This window comes from Hypomesus nipponensis, chromosome 23, assembly GCF_054491055.1.
Source record: "Hypomesus nipponensis isolate SF chromosome 23, ASM5449105v1, whole genome shotgun sequence".
Classification (NCBI taxonomy): Eukaryota; Metazoa; Chordata; class Actinopteri; order Osmeriformes; family Osmeridae; genus Hypomesus; species Hypomesus nipponensis.
The window spans coordinates 22,610,173-22,633,529 of NC_140383.1; the positions used below are offsets into that span (position 1 = coordinate 22,610,173).

A 23,357-nucleotide genomic window follows, 5' to 3' on the forward strand; every position below is an offset into this window, starting at 1 on the left:
CCCAGTCTGTATCAAGTTGCAGTCGCGTATTGATTAACTGCTCCACCAGAGAGTAACATTTGGGCAATGGAGGCCTAAGATGACATGATATAAATGTTGCAAACCCTCAAGAGAGAAAGGAGTTGACCCTTTTGTATGTCGGTGTGTATGTTTGGTGTGGTGTTCAGGCCAAGCGATTGTTCGAACTTTTCTGAAGAAGTTGCTAGGTAACGGAAACGGACACCGTCAAGGTTCTCTGTGAGGGAAATGAAATCCTGACTCAGGATTCCAGACGCAACCACACCTTCATATGATTTATTCATCTTCTCTGTGGAGGCCAGCCAGAGCTGCCTGGAGGAGAGGAGGAGGAGGAATGTGTGAGTAAATCAACATGAGTAGGACTAAATCTGAAAGGATGTTCATAACAGAGCTACACGATGCTAGCTACACGATGCTACCTAGCACGTGGTCCTGGACTTGCCCCAGCCCAGTCACTGGAGAAGGGACATACAGCCAGGGGTCTGGAGAGGGGACATACAGCCAGGGGTCTGGAGAGGGGACATACAGCCAGGGGTCTGGAGAGGGGACATACAGCAGGGGTCTGGAGAGGGGACATACAGCCAGGGGTCTGGAGAGGGGACATACAGCCAGGGGTCTGGAGAGGGGACATACAGCCAGGGGTCTGGAGAGGGGACATACAGCCAGGGGTCTGGAGAGGGGACATACAGCCAGGGGTCTGGAGAGGGGACATACAGCCAGGGGTCTGGAGAGGGGACATACAGCCAGGGGTCTGATGTGGAAGTACGGATCCCTGGCTGTGTGGGACAGGAATGTGGTCGTACACGAGACCACCGTCCACACACTGTGTGATTAAGTCCTCCATGCGACATGTAAATACCCCCGGAGGAAGAGAAGGATCTCATTCAGGAACATAAAGGGAAGATTGTGGCCTATCCCCCCCCTCCTCCTCCTCATTGTGGACCATTATTTTAATTTGCGTTGAAACGCAAATGTATTGTGGGACACTGTATTCTCTCTGTCTTTGTTACGCTCTAAATATCTGCGTAACCCTAGTTCCTCAGATTTGATTCTATGATTGGTTGTCAAGCGACTGCTCGATGCAGTGGAGATGGTGTGTTTGGGGGGCAGATAGCCGGTAGTAACATAGCTGTGTGATGTGTGCGCGAGGCCATACTGACCAGAGAGCTCTTTGTTTATTGTTAGGTTGGAGAGCAGAGAGATCTGTTAGTGGACCAGGCCCAGAGCTAAGATGTCCCTCTGTCTCTCCATACTCAAAGCCAATACTCTCTCTCTCTCTCTCTCTGTCTCTCTGTCTCTCTCTCTCTGTCTCTTTCATCCTTTCTCTCTAATTCTCTCTCTCTTTCAATATCTATCTCTCTGTCCTTCTTTCCTACCTCATCTCTCTTTCTCTCCCCTTTTCTCTCTCTTTCAGTGAATCCCATTTGCTCCATAATGGTTGTCATCAGTGTCAAATTTGTGGTTCTGGGAGATAGTAACATGAAGCAATCCAGGAATTAGCAGTCTAGCACAACAGACTATTGGATTAGAAAGAACATGGTCCTGCTATTGTCAAATTGCCTTGTCAGAGAGACTGTCTTCTTTCTAGAAGGCGCACCTATGAATTTGAACGAGACTCTGCGCCACAAGTCTGAGGATTCCTAACCCATTTTAGTCAGATATGAATACCCTGGTCTTCAAAGGACCCTGACGTAATGATAGGTATAGCATGCCAACCATCGTCTCATGTGTATGTGCTAGAAAAGCGGCTGGGCACAGTTGTGTAATTACAATCAATAGTCCACCCTGTATTTCCACCAATGGTGATATACTTAGAACTTCCGTCTGTGTGTGTGACCCAGGGGCCGCCTAGGAGGGATGACACACACACACACACACACACACAGAGCCCTTGGGGCAGCTGGGACCAGAGAGCACTGTAACTCCTGTGCTCTCTGTAGGACTATCATACTAGTATTGACAACGTTATTGAGCGTTTTCTAAACAGCGCAACTGCTGCTTTAATAGGATTCAGTGCTGGCAGTTTGCTGCCCTGTATATCACAGGGTCGTCAATGTATGATATTCACACCCATCTGACCTGGACAAGTCTTCTGTTAGGATAATGGAGACATCATATGCTCTTAAGTATTAGTCTTGGTATTCGGCGCAACAACGAATTTCCTGTTGTCAGATTCAATCCAATCTAACTGGCCTAGTGACTGGGGTCATTCGGTGATTGTCCGTTTCCCTCCTCTGCCGCGCTCTTGGTCCTCATGTCCACCTCGTATCTAGAACCTTCGGCCCACAAACACAGTCCTGTGTGTCTCTGTTCTCCAGTTCCACTGCCTCGGCCTGGCCTGTGTACCCAGTGTGCGATACAGCCTGATGACGGGCCCCTGTGTGCCAGACAAGGGCCCGTCCTGAGACTCCCTCCTCTAAGGAGGTTTGCCGCATGCAGCTGTCCTCTTCAGGGATGAGTGGGGTTCATCACGACCAGTCCCTTGGGCAGGGCAGCAGCACAGACCACGGGCTGTTCTGCTGCGCTGGTTGTCGTCACCACACGGGTCCATCCTCAAGGCTCTCTGTACCCTGCACCTGCACACACTCGCTCCTCCCTGGCTCTCTCTCTTCATTTGGAGTGTGTGTGAGGGGCGGGGTGGGTAGGTGTGTGTGTGTGTGTGTGTGTCAGGGAGGCTTCAGGTGTTGTGATGAAGGCTGCAGCTCAGACAGAAGGAACTTTTGTCTCCCAATGTTCTGTCATTAAATGTGTAACTCTTGTGAATGTTCGCAGGCTTTCTCCTGGCTAATCCCTAGGCTCTGTGTGACATGCTATGTTTTAGATGCACGTCTCTCCTCAAAGTTGGATGGTCTCGATACCTTTTTTATTCATTCTCTTTACAGATTATTAAAATCTTGATAAGACCTTCTCTGCACCTGCTAAGGTCATTATCCAACAGTACTCTAAATTTTTCAAATAACCAACCAAAGGGCACTTGATTTAACATAGTTGGTCCTGGAGACAAGTAGGAAGGGGGCAACTCATCAAGCCCAGCTGGTCTGACAGACGAAATCAAGCGCTCACAAAGACTTGGATAAAGATCAATGCTGTTTCTCCTTAAAGGTGATGTGTCGAGTGAAGGGAGAAGGACGGGCAAGGGTGGCTCTCCTGCTGGGGGCCAGGCTAGCGCAGGTAGGAGATTAGGAGGGCTGTCACTCTAGACAGAGGGCCTAAGCTGCTTGGCCTCACAACACGTCTCTTACCGTGAAGCCTCTCCCCAGGGGGGCTGGGGTGAATAGAACACTCCCTTGAACTGGACCTCACTCTCTCCGCTAAACCCCCAGGGCTCATGTTACCAAGCTTGCAACAAAAAAAACGCAATCACCTCAATGACTCTTCAGTTTTTGAGCTTTTAGTAAATTGGGAACTACAACCTAAATACTTTGGGGGTTTTGATGGTGTGTAGAGCTAATAGCCCCCCTCCAAGCCCACACCCGGGGGTTAGAGATAACCAAACACCCGGGAGGTGGACACTGAGGAGCAGATGAGCCCTCTGACTGGGTCAATAATGCATTAGGTCGATGTAGAGGTCTGTGTTAAGAGGCCTACTCTCTCCTATGCACTGCGGTTTGGCTGAGGGGAAAGCTTAGCCGCTCCTAACAGACTGCTCGTGCAACGAGCGACTCGACATGTCCGCCGTAGAGAGACGAAGGAGCAGATTCCGTCCCGATCGGAAGCGGTTCTGTCCTGTCCGCTGCTGTCACCGTCTGCCGTGGCGGTGACCTTCTTGTGCTCCCCCCGGAAACGAGTCCTCATTTGGGAATTGGACTCGAGTTTCCTGGGTCTCGTAGGTTCAATAACAGGATCTGTTCCTTCTGCCTCGACGGTCTCCACTCTGCGTCTGGACAGGATGAGATGAGGCCGAGGAATAGGAATAGGAGTTCAGACGAAATGTCTCCCATCTGCCTGAGTCTCCACCGAAAAAAAAAATAAAAAAATCGAAGGGAATTTCTCGAAAAGCTAGGAAGCATCTTAACTAGACTGGAAAACATTGAGCGCTACGTGAGACGATGGTGAGCGATGAGGCCTGATTTGCGGAGGGGAAACCCTGTGGCAGAGTGTGAAGTCAAACACGCCCTCAGAGCTGTCTATAAAGCATGTCTGTCTAGTTGGGGTTCTAATCCCTTCCAGATTGGCCGCTCTGGAACATCCTGGTTGCATGGAGATGTTGTGGAGGTCAGGATATTCTAGACCGGCATCTAGAATACTTGGTGTAAGAAGTTTTTATTCTGGCCATGACAGGCCTTCTGTTTTCCAACTCTTTAAATACAGCTATGGTAAATGGCCAATTAAAATGATCTCAAGGCCAAACAGACAGATTTTTCCCCCCCAGACAAAATCGATTCAGGCGGAGTGATTAACCACCACGGTCTCTTGCAGAGACGCAACACCATAAATCTCTTTTATGACACGTATCCAACTACAGCAGTTGAGATTCTCGGTGGTTTGCAGCTAATTCTCCAGCTAGCGCAGTCGTCACAACACAACCATAAATATAAAATGGACAGAAAACCTAGAAGTCATTCTGAGGTGTTGTTTGCGGTCATCTCAACCTTGTGGCTAATAAAACCCTTCCTGCTGAAAAAAAAGGTTTATTGTGTGAAAGTTGTAAACTGTGTTTCCTACCTCCACAAGCCACTTTAATCCCCAATGTGCAATAATGTTGGCCCTCGGGCACAATAGACCATTGATTTCTTAGTGGCTAAGCCCAGGATCCCATTTTTGTGAACTGATTTAATGGTTGTTATGTAATTGTGTGCTTGGTTGGACAGGAATAACCTCCAGGAGAATGGATTAGCTCTGTGTGTGTGAAAGCAGAGGAAACTGAGCGGAGAGGAATCCTTGGCCCGTTAGCCTCCAGAGAGGATCGTATGATAGGTGTTGGCTTTGGCCATGTGGTCAGTCTCAGCCTTCGAAACCGCCGTGAAAACCTCCAAGCCCTCTCTTCGACAGGAAGTGCCCATGACAGGCTGTGGGAGAGTCGAAGCCAGCGAGGTCCGCGATAGAGCTGGTTTCCTGTGTCTGGGCTGGGTCAGGCAGGCAGGGCGGGCGGGGGCCCCGTGTCTGTAGCTGTGGGTGCAGAAAGCAAACCCACTGTGACTGGTCCACAGAGCAGCACTGCGATGGAATACGGGGGGGTAACCATAACAGAGAGCACAAGCTCTAAAGAGCCAGGGTGGAGGGGGTCTTTTCTGTTGGCACAGGAAGCACACACACACACACACACACAGTGACACAAACATTAGTTGTGTGTGTGTCCACAGTTCTATCCTGGGATCTGGTTCATGCTTCAGCACGGATCGACTGCCGAAACCTGTCTCACTCCGCGGAATTCTTGGCCCACGTCTTTTTCCAGTCCCATCCAGATCTTGGATGTTTTGGTCCCGCAGCCAAAACACTGACACCCTGCTCGAGGAGCAATGAGGCAAGCGTGGCTCTAGTTGGGGCTTGTTGCTGGAAATAACTTTGTTTTGATGGAGGGTGAAATGCTCCTCGTAGCTGGCCTGCCGTTGTGTTTGGCTGTGGCGCCCTCTCATCCGTCCAGGTGGAGAATGATCTGGAAGCTCTGGGGGGGGGGGGGGCGTGGTAGGGGGAAGGAGAGAGAGACCTCCTGTGTGACTAAGGTTAGTTACTCACTCACGGTCTGGATCCAACACCAATCTCTCTCCGCTGACCTCATGCTGATATAGTTCCAGCTGCACTGCTCATTGCTAGCTCCCCGTCCTCAACACACTACAGCCAAGAATCGTAATAAAATCCCCCAAAAGTATCTCCATTGAGCAGACACCTTTCTCCAAAGCGATGTACACAGGGTGGATGTGATCCTGCCCCGCTTGACCTGCAGTCATACGCTCTAACCACCGAGCTGCAACTGTTATATTTCTGTTCTCATGCGAAGCGGCTGGTGGTCCGGGTGCTATCAGTACTCTCCAGGTTTAGAGAGGCTGAGTGGAGGCTGAGTGGAGGCTGAGTGGAGGCTGTGTGGAGGCTGTGTGGAGGCTGTGTGGAGGCTGTGTGGAGGCTGAGTGGAGGCTGAGTGGAGGCTGAGTGGAGGCTGTGTGGAGGCTGTGTGGAGGCTGTGTGGAGGCTGAGTGGAGGCTGAGTGGAGGCTGAGTGGAGGCTGAGTGGAGGCTGTGTGGAGGCTGTGTGGAGGCTGAGTGGAGGCTGAGTGGAGGCTGAGTGGAGGCTGAGTGGAGGCTGTGTGGAGGCTGAGTGGAGGCTGAGTGGAGGCCCACACACAGGTGCGGCTGCAGGGCTCACTGACTCATATCCTGTGGGGCCTTTTTTTGCTCTTTCTGCTCTGATAGTGGTAAATCCAGTTTGCATTTCCCTTCAAACCGATAAGGCCCTTGTCACCGTCATCCGCGATCTAATTGTATTTGTGGTGAGTGAAGAAATGGAATGCTGACAGAGATGTTGTGATTGGCCAGCGTGCACAGCAAGGAGGGAGTCGGAGGGTGTACAGTGAGCATGGCGTGAGTGATCGGTGCTGTCCTGAAGGGGCCTGTCGTCTGATCCAGGTGCCCAGCAGGGAGCAGGAACCTGGGGCCTCAGCTCTGGGAGAGAAGCCAGTCACACATCCATGCCCTTTGGTCGTGACCTTCTTATGTTGAGAAAGCTTCTTTTCATTCCTGACACTGCTGCTTATTGAGATGGACATACAGGATGCTGGGCTCTCTCTCTGTATGTCTCTGTCTCTGTTTCTGTCTCTGTCTCTGTCTCTCTCTCTCTCTCCCTCTCTCTCTCTCTCTCTCTCTCTCTCTCTGTCTCTGTCTCTGTCTCTGTCTCTGTCTCTCTCTCTCTCTCTCTCTCTCTCTCTCTCTCTCTCTCTCTCTCTGTCTCTCTCTCTCTCTCTCACTTCTTATTCCCTTATCTTACCCCTCCCTTCCTCCTCTCTGTCCTCCATCATCTCTCACTCTCTCTCTCCCTCCCTCCCCCCAGTAAAAGCCTGCAGACCAGTGAGTGGCCGTCATCTCTAAGCCATATTAATGGGCCCATTAGGGCCCAGCTCCCACACGGCCTCCAAACAGGAAGTGAACGAGAGGCCCACCTGGAGGCCCATGTCCTGGAAACACAAGCCCATCCCCTGGCCTGTGGACAGTGTCCTGGGCCCACCAGCTCTTCCTCGCTCGCACATTAGCGAGGAGGTGAAATTGGTCAAGCCCGAAAGCTTCACCATTGCCCAGCACACGTGCCCGCGGTCTGCAGATTAAGATCATGGGATTATATCCTCAAAAGCACTACAGGATGGACTACAGACAGGTCCCAGAGCGCTGATGGGAAAATGTAGGAAATATGCGATCCAGTGAGTTCAGGCTAATGACAAGCACATTTCTTTTTAGAAGGGCTGTTTGTTTTTTTTGCGAGGTGTGTTCTTTCAAGCCCCGTTATTTGTCTATAAACGTGAAGCTCCCCTCTCCACTCTGCCGACTGCGTTTACAGAAGGGCGTAATTGTGGGAAAAGACCAGTAGCTCAGTCAGATGAAATTGGAGGGCAAATTAAGACAAGCGTTTTTCAGCATTGTCATCTGTTTTTTTTCCCCCTCTGGATGGCATTTTTCTGTTTTTGAACCACTGCCAATTTTCACCCTTTTTTTTTTTTTGTCTCTCTCTCTTTTCTCTCCCTGCTTTTTCCTGTCAGAGAGGGAATTTGCCACATCTTCCACTGAGGCTAGAATCAAGAATTGATCCCTTGAGAGAATATAGTAATTGTTCAATAGTATTGGACTGTACCACGTATTTAATGTGCGGTAGTGGCTGTACAGTCAGAAAGGTTACTGGACAGTAGGTCAACCTACTTTGAAGCATGTTTCTCCACTCGACACACAAACACACACAGGCCCCTTTACTCAATGGCTTACCCCGGTCAATGACCTTTCATTCAAACCCACACCAGATTTCAATGGGATCAGTTGTGGATGGCATTGTTGAGAGTAGATTACAGCATGCTTTGAGCTCAGAAATCCCAGAATACAGCTGAATGTACAGGAAATGCTCAACGGGTTGACCTCAGCACACACCCACGTGTTTCAGTTGAAGTGTTTAGGGAAAATGAGTGCTGAATGTGAGTTTGTGTTCGTAGGGATAGATTGCGGAAGGATGTTGATATCTTTGTTGCCGGAGGAATACCGAGTGGGATGTGCTCAATATTCCTTGGTTGGCACTGTCGCCCGACTGCATTCTCTCGTCCGAGATTAATGTCGAAATGTACCTATTGTTGATCTGGGATTTTCCCGGAGTAGACACTGCGCAACAGAACCTCCTCACACGCAACCTGCACAGCCAGCCATGGTGGTTCATCCTGAGGGTGTGTTTGGGAGAGAGCTGGCGGTGGTTCCCGTCGGTCACAGGAAGTCGTGTGTTTCGCTTCCATCGTGTCCAGACACGCTGACGGCTCAGTCTGCAACGTGGCGCGTCTTGGGGTCTCAACCTCCCCCAAATGGTACCTGCTGCGCGGGTGATTACATGGGCTCTGAAAGCGGCATGCATCACACTCTGCGACGTATGTGTGTGCAGTGCACTTGCTGTGTGTGTGTGTGTGTGTGTGTGTGTGTGCGGGGGATGGGGGGGGGGTGACCTGCCCTGTGCTAGAGGCGATCAACTCTAATGACTTTTCACCAGGCTGGCTGCATATTTAGCATTCCTCAGTCTGAAAGTATTTGCCTGGGGAGAGAGGGAGAGAGGAGGAGAAGGGGATGGGTTTGAGCCAGCCCTCTGGGGGAGGGGATAGAGGGGTGGGGGGGTGTGGTGGTGGTGTTCAGTCTGGGGCCTGGGGAGGAGGGTGGGGGTTCAGGGCGGTGGAGGTATCGTCGCCCAGTAATACGAAGCTGTAGAAGGAGCCGGAAACAGCTTCGCGGCCGTGTGGTCCTCCTACACGATCGCTCCCATCGTCTGAGGAGAAGATGGGCCCTCGTTCAGGATTGACACACGTGAGAGGCTGAGCTGTTGGACACGAGGCTGTTCCTCCTACACACACACACACACACACGTTACACATGAGCTCATCGCCCACAAGTCCATGGGTCGGGTCGTCTGTGTGTCGACCTCCGCGATCATTCTTGTGGTCACGCTTGTTTGTTTTGGGTTTACATTTGCTGACGCCGGCTAAGCGGAAGCTCGATGGGGGACGGGCACTACAGCGTCTTGGAGATGTTAACACGCGTCTTACTCGACGGGGACGGATCCCACTTGTGTCAATATTTGGGGTCTCTGTCCACCCTGCGGGCCATGTTGTCGTTTGCTTCAGGTTTATTTGACGGGGGCTTTCCGTTGGGGAGCAGGGCTCCAGTGTCGCTGCTGCAGGGGCAGTGACCAGGCTGGGTAAATAAAGCCTTGGTGTTGTTGAGGACTAGCGGGCTGCATGTCTACTCTCCACCAGACACCCTGTTTACATCTGAGCCACGCGCTGTGTGTGCGTGTGTGTGTCGATGTGTAAGTGTGTGCGTGTGTGTGCTCTGAGGAGGGCAGCACCATCTCACCGATGTTCCTCCAGAGATAAGGAGCTCAGTGCATCTGACCTCTCTCTCTCTTAATCTCTTATTAGAGTGTTTACCCAGCGCTGCAGGGATGTAGCTGTGCCCCACACCCTCCCCGACACCCTCCCCCACACCCTGCCCCTCCCTCCCCCACACCCTGCCCCTCCCTCCCCCACACCCTGCCCCTCCCTCCCCCACACCCTGCCCCCCCCCCCACACTACCTCATCTCTCGGCCATCTCACAATCCACCTCAGTTACCATAGCGACCTCGCACAGCTCATTTCTTGTTCCTGGATCCGGGGAGTCAGTTTGTAAATGTGGAGCCTGATGAGGGGTTGGAGAGATAAAGGGGACAGACTTGATGTTCCAGAGCGTTGCGGTTTGTGGGTGTGTAACTGTGTAACCGCCCAGACGGATCCTGGTCCGATCCCGCCACATCAGATACGCAGCGAGACGAAGCTATGTGCTTCAATATTGACCGTCCCTGCCAGTCGTGGTGAACAGGGACGTGTCACACAACACGTGCTTCCTCTGTCAGGATGGGTGTGGCTCCGGGCGCTGTTCCGCCACCCCCCCCCCCCCCCCCCCACCCTGCTGGTACCAGCAGCACAGTCATGGAAGGCAGAGGGCCAGCAGTAACCCCACTAAAAGTGTCTGCGGTCCTGCAGCAATAAAAAAAAAGAAAGACGAAAGTCAACAGCTTATCCCTGCAGACGCAATACCCATTACTTGACAGATAAATACTGCCTCTAAATGTTTTATTTTTATTCGTCTGGAAATAGCTGGAAGTTCTTGCTTACGGTGCATCTCCGCTGTGCTGGAAGCGTGAATGCAGGATCCTCTGAGTCCGGTCCTCTCAGCTTCACGTTAATGCTCCGCAGGGCGACCCTCCTCTCACCTTCCCTCCTCACCTCCCCTCTTCTCCTCTCACCTCCCCTCCTCACCTCCCCTCCTCACCTCCCCTCCTCTCCTCTCCTCTCCTCTCCTCTCCTCTCCTCTCACCTGTGGATCTATCTAACATCTGTGGATCTATCTAACACCATCTAACAGGCTTAGAGCCCTCGGGGAGAGCTGTGTCCGTTTGGCTTCCCAGCCCACCACTACCTCAGTAGCTCTGTCTGCCCTCCAGCCCACCACTACCTCAGTACCTCTGTCTGCCCTCCAGCTCACCACTACCTCAGTACCTCTGTCTGCCCCCCAGCCACAAATCCCCCAACCCTGCAGCCCCCCACTCCTCCAGTCTCCCAGCCCTCCAGTCCCCCAGTCCTCCAGCCCTGCGGCCCCCCAACCCTTCAGTTACACGGTCTAGCCCAGGTGGTCGGATGCCTTCATCTCCTCCATTTCCCCCGATTGTGGCCTGAGTAAACCAGGCTCAAGAGGATTTCCACTGATTACACGGAAAAGTCAGGCAAGATTAGCTAGGATTCCCCCCCCCCACACACACACACAGACCTACCTTATATCTGTTGGACTCACAGTTATCACACAATGACTTTGTGAGAAGCCGTCCCATCTTGAAGGGTATTTCTTCTGGTGTTTTCCTTTGGTCGGGTTGTTCTGGTGTGGAGAAAACGGCAGCATGTCTGAAGGGGACTGAGTCCCTCTCTTTACCCCCCCCCCCAGCTGGGGGGGTGTAGGTAGCCATGGAGATTATCCTGCCCCCCCTGCTGTGTCCCAGACACTCTCTACTCCTCCTTCCCAGCATGCCCCAGCAGGGGCGTGATAGCTTCCTGCCATTCTTCCCTGCTTCCTCAACCACCACCTCCATCATGGTATACACACACACACACACTGCTGAACATACCATAGGCTGTGTGTGGGTGTGTGTTGTGTGTGTGTGTAGTGAGATTTACAGAAATATTTTAATTACATGTGCCAATGCAAGGAAAATAAGTGCTTCTGAATGTGGGCACAATAACTGCCTCTCATGGGATTTTTTAAAGATATTTAAAAACATGCCATCTGTTGGACAACATATAGTCACTAATCCTTTAATGACCAACTTAAATGGGGGGGTTTTCTGGCTATTCTTAGACTCGCTGACCGGTACTGCATGCCCTATACTGTGTACCACACACACACACACACACACACACACACACACACACACACACACACACACACACACACACTGAAGAAAGACACTTCCACCACATGTTTATGGCTGGTTACCATTCACAGGTGCACAAGTCACAAATGACCCATTTAGCAAGGATATACAATTGGATAACCACGCTGATTGAGTTAGCTATTTCATCTTATTTTGTCTCAGGAATGTGGGGCTGGAATGTCAACTACATGCAGAAAGCTTCCACAACCTTTCACTAGGCCCAGTTAGCAGGGGGCTGTTGCGTAACTTGATAAGAGTGTTTGATGTGGCTAAACACACTGCTTCATTCACCTCAACACGCCTCCTTCACAGGAAGTTAAAACTGAGTGGACTGCACTGGATGGTAGCAGTCGGTGAAAAGTGTTTATTACGTAACAAGCTGTCATACACCAGCTGAAGGGGCCTGGTGACCTCAGAGGGCCCCCCGCCCCCCCGGCCCCCAGCCCTCGTCTCCCTGTCCTGGATGTCAACAAGGAACTCTACTCTACTCTGCTGTGCTGTACTGTTCTGTACTCTACTCTACTCTGCTGTACTGTGCTGTATTCTACTCTGCTCTGCTGTGCTGTACTGGACTCACTGCCCCTCGTTGATCCAGCCCTACCCAGCTTGGTGTTTCCCCCCCGGTTATTCATTGATCGTGGATGTAGATTCCCCTGTCCTCCTCCTCACAGCAGGTTTCACCTCACAGCCAGCCTTGTGTCAACATGCTGGCTGGGAACATGTGGGTCTCCGAATATCCTCTATGTTTAGCCAGTCTTAGAATGTATGGGAATCACAATGTTATCAATAGGTGCCTGGTTCCCTGGGGGGGGGGGGGGGGGGGGGGTTCTGCCTGGACTGAGTGTGTTTGTATGGACTTTGCTGTGGTTCTGGCCTGAGAAAATCCTGTAAGCAGGAGTCCAGTCTCTGTGGGTTTGTACTGTGCAGGACAGCATCGCCAGCTCTATCGGTCAGAGCTGGGGTGTTTTCCCCCAGGTTCACAGTAGTAATCTAAAATAAACAGTCTATAGTGAGGGCTTTTACTTCCTAGTTCATGGCTAATCTAGTGAGTGAACCGGTGTTTGTTATCGTGGAACCAGCTGAGCATTCTGTTACTCTGCAGCGGGGCAGGGAGTCAAAGGTTGAATTAGCCTGTTCGGGTTCCTGCGCACCCAGAGCGTAGCCACGGTAACTGCGGGTTTAATAAGTTACATTTGTTTCCAAAACAATCTGCTCTGACTCATGATCTGGACAGGCCCCTCACAGTGACATCATAGTTCTGGAAAGAGACAGCAGGAGAGACGAGACTTGACCAGCGACGACTAGATTTATTCCCAGCATCGCCTCGCTGGGGCCTCGTCTGCGATCGTAACTCGATGCAAATGTGTATTTTGTGGTATGGAAATGAAGTATGTCATCGTGTGAGAGGCCAAGAGTGAGCGAGTCGGCTTGTGAGCTGGTCTGGGTGAGTGTGCAGTAGCACTGTTGGCCTGAAGGTGGCAGTAGCAGCATGGTGTGGGCTGCGCTGGCTGGATTGTTGTCAACGCTGGAGAGCAGAGGACAGTCGAATCCGCTGTTGATTTTCTCTAAGACGCAGGCCTCGCTAGGTCACTTTCACGTGAAGGTCCTTGAAAGTGAACTTGTATTCGAATAGTTGTGGTTTGAGATTGTATTTTAACATAAATGTACAAATCTGAATGGGTAAGAAAATAGTCAAATGATCAGAAATGGCATAATTTGCCAAGTAAATTTGCATAAACAAGGATTTTACTATTGCTGGAAGGTGCATACGGTAAACCAGAACTAAAACGTGTGACTTCGGTAATTCCCGCGGTCACCTATCAGCAGGTCGGCTAATCCGGCTGATGAGGGCAACTCCGTCTCTGTCTTGATAACAGCAGTCACCCATAAAGCTGGATGATAAGCCTTGATAACAGCAGTCACCCATAAAGCTGGATGATAAAAGTCTTGATAACAGCAGTCTCCCATAAAGCTGGATGATAACACCTTCTGAGTCCTGGGAGATCGCTGGCCGACCTCAGCGCTGGAGCTGACTGTGTCGTCGTCCTCCACACACACACACACACACACACAGATGCTGGCACAGAGTGGCAGCGAGGCGTAGGGGCTTGGCACCCCGGCCACACTGCGGAGGGCTCTGCAGCAGGGATGTGGAGGACGAGGGGGTGGAAGACTCCGGAAGATGCAGGGCCGAACAGGGAGGGGGGCCGCATGCAGAACGCTGCGGACAGAGATGTACGTGTCCAATTTGATATTCTTGGTACTGTGCGTGTGTGTGTCTGTGTGTGTGTGCCCCCAGTGGCAGAAGTACAAAGTGGAGGAAGCCATGCCCCTCAGGATAATGGGTCCGTGTTTTCCTCCGGGGATAAATCAAACATCCCAAAATACGACGCCAGCGGAACAGGATGGGGCCCCTTGCTTTGTGCTCGCTGCCCACGTGAGGAGGAGCAGGCTAACCTCGGAGGCTGCAGCCCACCACCACACAGCCTTCTGGTCAGTGCTGCAGGCCGAACAAGGACAGCTGAGGTGAAGCTGGTATCCAGGTGAGAGCAGAGGGGCCTTCCTCCTCCAGGACCTGCAGTGAGTCGGGACGGCGAGGTCTCCCGGCTACTCATGGAACAGATTCCTTTGACGGACGGCTTTCATCCAAGGCAACCCATAGCTCCGCAAATGCTCTACCGCTGAGCGGTACCCGTTCCATCAACTGTAGCCTGACGGGGTCACTTGTGTGGGGTCCTGTGTGAGCAGGTATTTCGGGCTTGTCGTGTCGACTTCTGGAATGTTCAGCATGTGGAGCTCGCAGATTCCATCTCCTCTCCAGTCGTCTGCTGGGGCAGCCATTGTCGACCCTATGCCCTCTCTGTAACCCTAACACCCCCCCCCCCCCGTATCTTTATTTAAACAGTAAACCAACACTGCGTTCCCAATCCTCTCATAGGGCCCTCTCCTGGTTAAGCTCGAGCAGAACCGTAACGTCCTTACTGCGACACAACTTTTGACTTTTCCCGTGAGTGAACCCTGGCGAAGGTTCGCTTTTTAAATCTGATGAATGGCACCGCGTTTTGGTTGGCTTGAGGTGGTGGTGGGTCGGAGGGAGGGAGAGCGGAGGGAAGGCTTTGTTGTGACAGGGTTTACACATCAGGAGGAAGCAGCCATTTCCCCTCCCTCCGCTGGGACCTGGGGCTGGGAGGACCTGCTGGCTTATCTGGCCCGCTCCGCTCCCTGCCCGCTGATGTCATCCACAGTACCACTGTCTCCCTAACCTCTCCCCCACATACGCTGTCTGTCTGTCTGTCTGTCTCTCTCTCTCTCTCTCTCTCTCTCTCTCTCTCTCTCTCTCTCTCTCTCTCTCTCTCTCTCTCTCTCTCTCTCTGTCTCTGTCTCTGTCTCTGTCTCTGTCTCTGTCTCTGTCACTCTCACACTCACTCACACACACACACACACACACACTCATGTGCACCCATGCATACACACACTCTTTCTCTCTCTCTCTTTTCTTTTCTCACACACAAACTCTGTCTCTCTGTCTCAACCCTGGGCCCAGAGACCCACTGCCAGCTGTGTACATGGCCTTCGTCATGAGCGCTCCTCAGATGGTGTGCCAGCTCCCAGTGAACTTCCCCCTACTCCTCTCCACCACGCAGTGACTTTTATAGCCCTGTTGTCTGTGGGACCTTACAGGGGGGCGGGAGGGGGGGGGGCAAGCTGACCCTCTCTCTGTCCACATGTGCTGAGGCTTTGATGTTTTTTAATAAGGGCCCCATCGCTGCCAACGACGTGAAATCAGCCACGGAAGATATTGAGGCCAGGCCTGCTCAAGTTTCTACAGGACGCTGACACTGTCCCGCCACCTCCAGAGGTGGTCGAGGTGGTCCTAGTGCCCCCCAGGGTACGTGCTGCCCCAGGAGGAGCAGAGGTAGGGGCAGGGGCATTATCAGGTAGGGAGCCACCTGTAGGGGAAAGGTGCCCACCAAAAATACACGCAACTGCTGCTGCACTTTATGTTGTGTTCATAACCCCTGAAGATGGCACATCTTTGGGAGGGGGGGGTGTTGGAGATCTTGCCATGGTTGCAAGAGTAGCCAGAAACCGCCCTGGGTAGGGAAGCGGTCCTGTGGTGGAGGTGGTGGAGGTGACCAGGCCTCCTGCTGCAGCCTGAGCCCTCCTTCTCTGGGATCCTGTGGTGGAGGTGACCAGGCCTCCTGCTGCAGTATGAGCCCTCCCTCCCTGGGGTCCTGTGGTGGAGGTGACCAGCCCTCCTGCTGCAGCCTGAGCCCTCCCCCTCTGGGGTCCTGTGGTGGAGGTGACCAGGCCTCCTGCTGCAGTATGAGCCCTCCCTCCCTGGGGTCCTGTGGTGGAGGTGACCAGCCCTCCTGCTGCAGCCTGAGCCCTCCCCCTCTGGGGTCCTGCGGTGGAGGTGACCAGGCCTCCTGCTGCAGCCTGAGCCCTCCCCCTCTGGGGTCCTGTGGTGGAGGTGACCAGGCCTCCTGCTGCAGTATGAGCCCTCCCTCTCTGGGGTCCTGTGGTGGAGGTGACCAGGCCTCCTGCTGCAGCCTGAGCCCTCCCTCCCTGGGGTCCTGCGGTGGAGGTGACCAGCCCTCCTGCTGCAGCCTGAGCCCTCCCTCTCTGGGGTCCTGTGGTGGAGCTCCCCTGCTGATCCTGGAGAGTCCAGGCTGTGGAACAACACGGCGCTCGTGGCTGGAGTTCTCCCTGTCATCTCCGGGTGGGAGGTGGGACGAAGGAGTGGCTGTCCAATGTGAGAAGACATGGCTGGGATGAGGCCAGTCCCCAGGGGGCCTTGTCAAGGCTAAAGTGTGACAGAAGCAGAGGGACCGGGAGGGACCGGGACCAGCCGGACTACAGCCCCAGCTGCAGCCAGATGCTGCTAATGTCCCAGACCAGCCGGACTACAGCCCCAGCTGCAGCCAGATGCTGCTAATGTCCCAGACCAGCCGGACTACAGCCCCAGCTGCAGCCAGATGCTGCTAATGTCCCAGACCAGCCGGACTACAGCCCCAGCTGCAGCCAGATGCTGCTAATGTCCCAGACCAGCCGGACTACAGCCCCAGCTGCAGCCAGATGCTGCTAATGTCCCAGACCAGCCGGACTACAGCCCCAGCTGCAGCCAGATGCTGCTAATGTCCCAGACCAGCCGGACTACAGCCCCAGCTGCAGCCAGATGCTGCTAATGTCCCAGACCAGCCGGACTACAGCCCCAGCTGCAGCCAGATGCTGCTAATGTCCCAGACCAGCCGGACTACAGCCCCAGCTGCAGCCAGATGCTGCTAATGTCCCAGACCAGCAGACAGACAGACAGACAGACAGACACACAGGCAGACAGACAAGCCGTAAGGCAGGCGGACAGTTAGACACACAGGCAGAAATACAGACAGGGAGGCAGAAATACAGACAGGGAGGCAGAAATACAGACAGGGAGGCAGAATGACAGACAGGGAGGCAGAATGACAGACAGGGAGGCAGAATGACAGACAGGGAGGCAGAATGACAGACAGGGAGGCAGAATGACAGACAGGGAGGCAGAATGACAGACAGGGAGGCAGAATGACAGACAGGGAGGCAGAATGACAGACAGGGAGGCAGACATACAGACAGACAGGCAAAGTTGTCAAGGGGCCAGTAGACTGGTCTGCAGCAGTGTCTCCAGCTCCCTCCCCCACCATGCAGGATGTTGACAGTGCCGCTTCCAGGGCCGACCCACGCTCCAGCAAAGCATGCATCAGGCCTGTTAAATCCCCCCAATCAGTGATGCCGAGGCCCCCTCAGAGCCCAGCCTCTCCCCCCCCCCTCCTCCCCTGTCTAGCACGGTCACACCTCTCCCCGAGCCCTTACAGCCTCCTCCACCACAAGGCACAACAGAGGCATGGCACACACCCAGAACCATCCCCTCTCCAGCTGGGTGTGGATGTCCCAGCGCACGTCCAACTGACAGGAAGTGTGAGGTGCTCGCTTTTGACGAAATTGACGCGAGACCGTCCGTTGATCGGTATTGACTTCAGGTCAGAGACAAGTGTTTGTGTTCGACAGGGTGCGCTGCTCCGGTCGGTCAGGGCAGAGACGTTCATGACTCAGCAGCACTGAGGCTGAATAATTCAGGACTCGTCTGAATGGTGTCGCCCCCGGCCCAGCCCAACACCTCCCATTTACTCGCCATTACACTTCATTCATTTAGCAGACGCTTTTACGCAAAGTGACATATGAATAGTGCATTGGGAAAGTACATAGAAAGTGAGAAAAGAAAGAAAGTGAATGGTGCAAATAGAAATCAGCCAATCAGTGACTACCTTACTGGAGGCTCACAGTGCCAGAGAATTCTGCCTGCATAGAGCTCTCTCTGCCAGCCAATCACTATTAAGCTTCTGCTCTCTGGCAGCCTATCACCATGCAGCCTCCTCTCAGCGCTCCAGGGGGTCTCCGAGGGTCTTAGCCGTGCCGTGATTGGCTGGTGCAGAGGGTGAGGGCTGCAGTAGTAGATTTGCAGACAGTGTGGTGAACACGCAGTAAAAAGATACTGTGGTATTCTTGTGCTGTTTTCGAGAGCCTCTGAAATGAGGAGAACGTGCATGTCTGTGTCTCAGTTACACCTCAGCCAGTCGGATGGCAGCGGGGTAGCCCTCCCTCAGGAATAGTCCAACACCGTCCCACAAACGTCAAACCCTGAAATCCTCGAAAAGAATGTCGTAGCGACGAGTTAAAAAATAAGCAACGTGAACGTGTCGTCGGTATCACCACGGATTCTGATCCCAGGAGATGTCAGGAAAAGGTCTAGCCTCGTGACGTCGTTACATCCGCGGGGTTGCGTGGGCCCAGGCGAGTCGAAGCATGCCTTGCAGGAATCTGAGCCGAGAAGGGCTAGATTTATCTGCAACAGCTGGGACACTTCAAACGGCGTCTCAGGGTCATGATTCATCCGTCATTTAGTCGAGCTGTTATTCACGCAGTAATAACCGGCTTTCCTGTTGACAGGCTGTTTGTAGTAGGGATACAAGCTTGAGAGGACAAAGAGGTGTTTGTGTGTGTGTAGTCATATCTCAGCCCACTGTAGCTGTAGGGTACCGAAGTGCTGCTGAACTCTTATTCGCACGCGTGACTAACAGACTACTATGCTGCTGTGTCACTGTGCACCAGCCCTTTGTCAGGGACGGGTCCAGCTGTCCCGTTCCATGTCCTCAGAATAGGAAGAGCTCAACAAATGAAGGCATCCCTGTCTCCTAAAACATCGCTCCGAGTCCCACATATTCGGGATCTGACTGTGCAGTTTTGCGCCAGATTACTTACGTGAACTGGCTGTTCCGTATGCTAATCCTAAAATCCCACCCTGACGGGCTCTATCTGCCCCGGACTTTGGCGCTGGCTTGGTGGGGTGGGGGTGGGGGGGGGGTTGTGGTGTGGAGGGATCAATGAGTTTAATTGAAGTCTTCTCTCCTCCCTCCCTCTCTCTCCTCCCTCCCTCTCTTTGATTCCCCCTCATCCCCCAAGCTAGGCTTCCTCTCTCCGCTGCTCATCCCGTCGCCCAATCGAATGTAGTTCAGTGTGTCAAGGGCTTCTGAAATATTAACACGGCCGCAGCAACACCGAGAGGCAGGCATGGGCAGTCCACCCTGTTCTGGTTCACCCTGAGAGAGCACTTGACAGATTGTAAACACGTGTGTGTTTTCTTTTGTCAAGAAGTGATTGTGTGTGATGTGTGTGTGTGTGTGTTTGTGTCCAGTTTATGTCATATATATATTTTTCATGAATCTTCGGGGGTGCCAATGCCGTCCAGTCCGGTTGAGCCCTTCCCTTAGGTGAACTCCTTGATAGCTTCGTCCAAACAGTCCACAGCTTCCCACAGGGCATGTGCGACCCCTCCCCCCCCGCCCCCATCACCCCCACCCAGGGTGCTGTCCCTGGAGTAGCAGCTGGAGGCTTCAGTAGCTGGCGTCCTCACTACGCCGCCTCAGTGTGACAGTTTGTGGCATGTACAGTAGGAGTCTACTAGCTAGCTGCGGTGTGTGGCTTGTGAAGAGCCAATACTGCGGTGTGTCAGGACCCTATATCATTAATCCTTCCCGGGTCAGGACCCTATAACATTAACCCTCCCTGGGTTGGGACCCTATAACATTAACCCTTCCTGGGACAGGACCCTATAACATGAACCCTTCCTGGGTCAGGACCCTATAACATGAACCCTTCCCGGATCAGGACCCTATAACATGAACCCTCCCTGGGTCGGGACCCTATATCATTAACCCTCCCTGGATCGGGACCCTTTAACAGTAACCTTTCATGGGTCAGGACCTTATAACATTAACCCTCCCTGGGTTGGGACCCTATAATATTAGCCCACCCTGGGTCAGGACCCTATAACATTAACCCTCCTTGGATCAGGACCCTATAACATTAACCCTCCTTGGGTTAGGACCCCATAACATTAAACCTATCTGGGTAAAAACACATAACATTAACATTTCCTATGGGATTGGTGTGTGTGTTACCAGGGCGCACTTTTTCTACTACAAAGTAGACACACTTTTAGAGAAGTAAACAGTTCTATCAAAGAAGACTGTATGCTAGGGATTAATAATGTTTTTCTTTGTCCAGACCTGGTCAGGATCCAGGTTAGTTCTAGTCCTGGGATAACTTAGTACCCTTATCTGCCTGATTTAGTGCTTTAGGGAGAACTGTCTGGAGAGGGACTGGTGATTAGCCAGCAGCTAATCTTTTATTTAGAAAAACACCCTGCTTTTTGTCTGGACATAAAAGGTTTAAATCCTCCCATGTCCCCTCTGTGTTTTGTAAATAGGGATTTCTTCTCCCCAGCAAAGGCACCGGACACTGGGCTGGTCTATTTCAGGGCTCCACCAGGAAGTCATTTCTAACATGGTCAAGGTCTAATGCAATGCAGATTTGTATTCAGCCCAAGAACATTTGACCTACATTGGATTTATCTCTCAGACAGGCTCTGATTAAAATGTATCACATCACTTATCATATCACAAATCATGGTCGAAGACTGGCTATTCTCTGCGTAAGAAATCATTTTTAATGCCTATTTTCAAACACTTCTTCCTACATCTCCATTTCCATGACCTCAGCAGTAACATTCACTAACACAACACAGTTGCATTATTAATGAGCTCATTGGACGTTATTCAGGTTATGTGTGTTCATTTGTCTGATCTGAAAGCACGAGTCCCTAGCCTTGCCTCTGGATTGTCGCCTGAACTAAATAAGCATCGAGCCATACTGCTGTTTGCCTGACTGGAGCTCTCCTCCGGAGGACAGACTGAAAGCAACACAGCCCCGTTCCTCCACTCCTCCACCCTGACCTTCTCCACTACCCTGCCTGACACACGCATGCTTCATGTTCCACTATTGACGGCGTCGTCTGGGTGTGGCAGCCCAGAGTGTCGGCTTCCAGGATTTCTAAATATATCTCCCGGAGCGAAGGATAAAAGATAAAAGTCCTTTTCATTCATGTGTTTGGTGACAATGCACTGGGGGAGGACAATATTGATGTTCAGAGGAGAGAGGCAGGAGAGAGAGAGAGAGAGAGAGAGAGAGAGAGAGAGAGAGAGAGAGAGAGAGAGAGAGAGAGAGAGAGAGAGAGAGAGAGAGAGAGAGGGTTAAGGGGAGAGAGAGGGATGGTTAAAGGGAGAGCGATAGAAAGAGACAGAAAGGGAGAAAGTGGGGGGGAGAGAGAGAAAGTGGTAGAGAGAGAAAGAGAGAACGTGGGAGAGAGAGAGAGAGAGAGACGGCATCAGCAGATAGAAGCCGCTATTGTGTCGGGGCTCAGCATTGGCTGAAACCGCAGCATCCCTCATCCCTCCCCCCCCATCCATCCCTCCCTCCAGCTCTATCTTTCGCTCGCCTGCTGACTGAAGCAGTCCTGCTACCACAAGACGGGACTACTCTGTTGTGGCTCACACCCAGAGCCTCTAGACCGGCTGGATATCTGGCCTCTTGGCCCCTCCATCCCAAGGCTCCTCTCCCTTCCCCCTCAGCCCAGCCACAGCCACCTTCCCTGGCCTCCGGTCCTGGGGTGGAAGTGGGTCTCGGGGATTCAGGATTGGACCATGGGGGCTGGATGAGGACAAGTGGGTGACGGCTATGTCCTGAGCGATGCCGGTGTGGTCGTGGTGTGATGTGATGGGGTGCAGCACTAGCGTGGTGGTGTTGGACGGGCTCCGCACGGTGCTGGAGAGGAACTGCAGCTACGTCTGCAAGAGCGAGACCGAGCCGGCGGGCGACTTGGAGCAAGAGCCGGCACACAGCAGGAGAGAGTCCAGGTGGTGGCCAGTGCCGGCTATACTGAAGGTGTGTGTGGTATGTGTGTGTGTGTGTGTGTGGGGGGGGGGAGGAGGCGTAAGTGTGTGTGTTTGTGAGGGGTATTCTTGTCATGTTGTTTACAGTGTGGCAGGTGTGTCACAGGGGCAGATCTTCTCTGTAAACTTCGCTGCACTACAGTATGGATACGTTGACGGCTGCTGCCAGGTGCTTTTGCCCGTCAGCAGCAAGCGGAGACGGAACTCTGCTCGCGGACCGTCTGAACCCTCCCACCTGGGAGCGAGGAAGGAAACGTCCTCAAAACAGCCAAACCCACGTGAACAGAACGGGCTGCGTTTCGAACCCCGATTCAGAATCCGTAGACAGCATAGAACCGGGTTTACCACGAGTCACGAGGTATGAGGGGGGGGAAAATCACTCGTGTTTAATATGCCCCGTGTGTTTCCAGATTGAGTTTTAATGGTGCACTTATCCCTCCGTTCACTGGGACGCCAACAGCCGTAGTAGACTGCATCCTCACCCAGGAGGCTGAGTTGAGCTGCATAAGCTGCGGGGGGCGGGGGGGGGGGGGGTTATTATGTGAGGTGCATGCGCCGCATCCGTGGAGGACAGTGAAAGCTGGGGTGGAAGAGATCTCTCCTCCCCCACCAAGCAGCCATGTGCTGGGGAGAGTTAAGCTCCCCGCGGGGTGGGGGCAGGAGGGGGGAGCAGGGGGGGGGGGGGGGGGGGCGGTCTGTGTCTGGCACAGATCACTAGCTTCTCTTCAGCGCTAGACTGCTACGCTGGCAGAACTCTTCCTGCTCCGTACCAGCTTGTCTTGTTCTTGGTGTGCGTCTGTGTGTGTGTGCATGAACTGCCTGTGTGTGTGTGTGTGTGTGTGTGTGTGTGTGTGTGTGTGTGCGGGATGCCAAATTTCTGCAGCTGGCTTTGACAGGCATCTGGTTTGCAGTGATGTGAGCAGACTGACAGTCTGGTCGGTGGGGGTGAGGGGCTGGGGGGTGTGTGTGTGCGCGCGCATGTGTGTGTGTGGGGAAGTAGGTCAAGGGCGGTCTGGCCTATCACGACTCAGAGATGCTCTGATCAACAGACTTGACTGATTTAATTCCCTCTCAGCGCTTGGCTGGTGGCAGTAATCAATACTTGAGCAGGTGAACTCCAACATTGCCCCCTCCCTGTAGCAGATAGGACTGGAGGTAAGATGCTTCTGGAACAGCATGCAGGCAGAACTCCGTTCAGGTGACCGTGACAGGTAACGGGTGTTAAAGGAGATTGGTACGGCTCGAGGCTTTGCTGACTGTTATTTTTCCACTTTGTCGTCATCTGATCTGGTTTGAGCCCCTGAACCTAAATATGGGAAAGATTACGATCTTTAGGGATTGTGATTCCTGATAGCCATGAATATGACTCATAATCTCTCCATGTGTGG

The 23,357-nt window shown here is 52.9% G+C and overlaps 1 protein-coding gene across 4 annotated transcripts in view; it reads left to right on the forward strand.

The window, feature by feature from the left end:
- Positions 1-23,357, forward strand: part of LOC146234939 (dedicator of cytokinesis protein 9) — an 84,400-nt gene that overhangs the window by 1,088 nt on the left and 59,955 nt on the right. The window lies entirely within an intron of this gene.